This window comes from Glycine soja, chromosome 9 (genome assembly GCF_004193775.1).
Source record: "Glycine soja cultivar W05 chromosome 9, ASM419377v2, whole genome shotgun sequence".
NCBI classification, from domain to species: domain Eukaryota; kingdom Viridiplantae; phylum Streptophyta; class Magnoliopsida; order Fabales; family Fabaceae; genus Glycine; species Glycine soja.
Window position 1 is genome coordinate 30,175,758 of NC_041010.1, and position 4,385 is coordinate 30,180,142.

Here is a 4,385-nt window from a genome sequence, read left to right on the forward strand (position 1 = left end):
CTGGGGGTGACAGGTACTCTGTAGAACTGACAGAGACCCGTAATTAGAGCTTGACAACTCCAACACCCTGTTGGACTTCTTCGGGTCCACTAGGTGTCTTGCAGGCGCGATCCCTGCAAACAATAGATGAAATCAGAAGTCAGTTGAGCGATGTGCATACTTACCTATGATGACGTGACCTTGTCGGGGGGAACGAGCACCCTGTAGGACTACAGAGGCCCGTAACCAGAACTGAAAACCCCAGGACCCTGTTGGACTTCTTCAGGCCCACTGGGCGTCTTGTGGGCGCGATCCCTGCAAACAATAGATGACATCAGAAATCAATTGAACCATGTGCATACTTACCTATGTCATGACGGCACAAACCAACCGATACATCTACAGGGGGAGATTGGCATTGTGGTCGCCGGGCAGAATGTTACTAAATAGCAACGTCATCCATATCCATGTAAAAGTAGTCATGTTGGTGCGCATGATCCACACTCATCTTTTTGCAGCGGCACGGGTGAAATCTTGCCCCGGTATGCATAGTAGATGTATGATAGCCTCCCTTTCTTGATGTGCTCGCACAGTTGGTCGTCGTCTAATATCAGGGGGTGGCCCAAGAACTGATAAAAGGAAACTACTGGCCCCTTAATCGGGAGCGCAAGTCTCGGTGAAGCATCTAAGGGAAAAGGACCTTATATTCTCTTAAGGTGTGGATATGGAGCACACTAAAAATGATGACGCGTAGCCCTCTAAAGGCGAGGGCGTGCAGCCCTCTACAGGCGAGGACATATAGTCCTCTAAAGGTGATAGGTACTAGTACCCAAGGGTCCACCTTTATGAGAAAGCAAGAGATCGACTCATCGAGAGGGCCGGTCATCCAACAAGATTGGACACGAGATGTAGGAAATCTATGCAATTAACATGATTTTTAGGGATGCAGACGCATGCAACCTTTGTCGTGAAATTTGGTAATGCTGACCTCATATGAAACAATGCAATGCAATGGAAAGTTGTACAATGTTCATGACATTCTTTCCCTATTTTTTGATTTTTATTTTGATTTAATTTTTTTGGAAAACACAGATTGACTGTCCTTTTGAAAAAGGTGATAATTCATGCAACCTTATCCTATTTTTTGCAAATCCCTCCAGGAACTCCCTCAGAGTGTATATTCTGTTTGATTTAGTCACTTGACCATTTTGGAGTGACGACAATGGAGTCGTTTGACGTTTAATCAATCTATTTGAAATTCTAGGGTTTGTCTCCCCCCCCCCCTTTTTTTTATTTAAAAACATCGACGGGTGAGGAGTTTTGATCTGCCCCTATATTCACTTGAGGCTCATGCACGATGCCCCTCATTGCCCCAGTGTAAGGCTTTGAGGTACCAATTGTTATCTTTCGTCATGACCTTGTAGCTGGGAACCTATCGGGTGAGAACTTCTAATCTGCCCCTAGGCTTGCTTGAGGTTTTTGCATGGTACCTTTGATTGCCCCAGTGTAAGGCTTTGAGGTACCAATTGTTGTCTTGTCTTCACAACCTCGTAGTGAGGAAGAATGAAAGAAGCAGTCGATTCTTGCAAAAAGAATTTTCCAAGGACGAGAAATAGTTGAAGGATTTTTCAGTTGATGGATTAAGTCTAATGACTCCTATGTAGAAGCAAGATGTTTTGATGTCTTGATGATGCTAAAGGATCAAGTGCTTCTAAGTTTTATTCAAGACAAGAATCCAAGAAAATCAAGATATATGATCAAGTTGATCTCTAGAATCTTTAGGAAGAAGTTTCCAAATTGAAAACAAACAAAAGGTTTGACCAAAGAATTCTATCATTTCAAATTGAGATTTGCTCTCTGGTAATCGATTACCAGCAGTTGAAAATGTTTTAATTCAAATTTTTAAAACCTGTAATCGATTACACCAGTCTTGTAATTGATTACCAGAAGGGATTTTCAGAATATAATTCCCAAGAGTCACATCTATTCAAATGGTTTATGAATGGCCATCAAAGGTCTATTTATATGTGACTTGGAAACACATATTTAAAGAGAGTTGCCAAAAAGTTTTATCCTCTCAAAAGATTAAGAGTTTTTTTTTGAACTGAAATGTCTTATCCTCTTAAAAAGATTCCTTGGTCAACCACTTGCATATTCAATAAGGAATTTTGATTGATCTTCATTGTACAATATCTCTTTTAAGAGAGATCTCTTCTTCTCTTCTTCTTATTTCTGAAAAGGGATTAAGAGACCATGAGTCTCTTATTGTAGAGGATTCCTGAACACAAGGGAAGGGTTGTCCCTGTGTGGTTCAGACTTTGTAAAAGGAGTTTTACAAAGAGAGTGGAAAATCTCAAGTGGGTTGCTTGAGGACTGGACGTAGGCACGGGAAGTGGCTGAACCAGTATAAATCAAGTTTGCATTCCTCTCTTCCCTTAAACTTCTTTTATTTATCGCTATTTATCTTTTTCTTTAAAGAAGTTTATTTTGAATTGTCTTTTGAGTAATTCATGTTAAGGGTACATTGTTAATCCGAAAAGAGAGAGTGAAAGCTTAATTGGGGAATAGTATCCGTATCTTAATTCAACCCCCCTTTTTCTTAAGGTAACTGAGGCCATTTGTCCAACATCCTATTTTTGATAACGCACTTCTCTCTAAAAAGACAAACTTTCCGGAATGAGGTCATATGAACGTCTTGAAAACACAGTCAATCAAATGCTTTTTTTTTTTCTTTTTGAACTCCCTTTTTATTTTTATTTTGAAACTTATTTGTTTTGAACTTTAATCGTTGTTTTACGGCACCCCCACCAACGTGCAAGACGAGTAATCTCTGATTGAATGGTCTTGGAAGTCCAAACTCAGGAGCACAGGTCGCTTGAGCAAATAGACCAATGGCTTGCACCCAATTCTGGTGAAAGTTGAAAATCCTGATGAGTCATTAGAGACATCTAACAACAGCTTTCAAAATTGCCCCATGTGTGGCATCTCTTGTCAATGTCAGGATTTACACGCGATTCTCCTCAAATTTCAGCCAGCCCGCATCAATTAGACCTTGCACCTTACGCTTCAGGCCCCTACAATGCACAATGGAATGCCCCAGGGCTTTTCCATGACAAGCACACGTTGCGTTCGAGTCGTATTCTCGGAGAAATGGAGGTTGATGAACCTTGGTTGGGGTTATGGCTACCATTGAATTATCAAGTAGATATGGGAGCAAGTCATCATAGGACACCGAAATTGGGGTGAATTCTACAGGCTTTCTCGCTGCAAAATTTATTTCTTGGTTGGTGTTTTTGGATTGTGCTAAAGGTGATGTTCGTCATTGGAAGTGCGGTAGACAGACTTTGTGGTTGTTTTAGGGATGGCCTTTGTGGATAACTGGGCGGTGGGTAAGGAGAAGGTTGGTTATTGGCTGAGTAATGACATTGTTGGGTTGGTGGGAAACTTGGCTGTATAGGAATGGCAGTCACAGCATGGGCTTCTCCCTCATTCTCACCCTCTTCATTTGCCCTAGTTTTTTTGGCATTTATCAAAGCATGATGATCAGATTTGCCTCTTTTTAGACCCACTTTGATCCTTCTGCCGGCGAAGTCCAAATCCGCAAAGCTTGAAGGTGTGTAGCCCACCATCTTTTCATAGTAGAATACTGGTAATGTGTCTACTATTATTGTCATCATTTTTTTCTCCGTCATTGAGGTGCCACTTGAGCTGCCAGGTCTCTCCACCTTTGGGCGTATTCTTTTGAAGGATTCGTGCCCCCTTTTTGCACATGTTTTGTAGTTGCATCCTATCCGAAGCCATTATACCGACACTGCCTAACGAAGGCAACCATTAGGTCCTCCCAGGAATGGACTTGGGAAGGTTCCAAGTTAGTGTACCAGGTAACAACTACCCCAGTAAGACTTTCTTGGAAGGAATGTATCAGCAATTCCTCATCTTTTGTGTATGCCCCCATCTTCCGACAATACATCTTTAGATGGTTCTTGGGGCAAGTAATCCCCTTGTACTTGTCAAAGTCCAGCACCTTGAACTTGGGAGGGGTGATGATATTGGGTACTAGGAACAACTCTTCTAGGTTAGCAAAGGCATAATCTTCACCTCCTTCAATGGCCCTGAGCCTTTCCTCTAGATGATCCAGCTTTCCCATTTCTGCCATAGCATGAGGGTTTTTACTTGTCGTGGAATGCAAGAGGTGTAGTTGTGGGTGATACTGAGGGCCCTCCAAAGGGTTTTGTAGGGGTATACCACCAACTGCTTGCCCTTCAATGGCATATCCGAGGCAAGGCTCGAAGTCGGGTAGATTGTGGTGGGGAATTTCATGTGTCTCCCCCATGGGTTGAGAGACATGTATATGATGAGGTTGTCGGCTCTCAATGAGCATTTATTGACATCCTCATTGGGAGTGT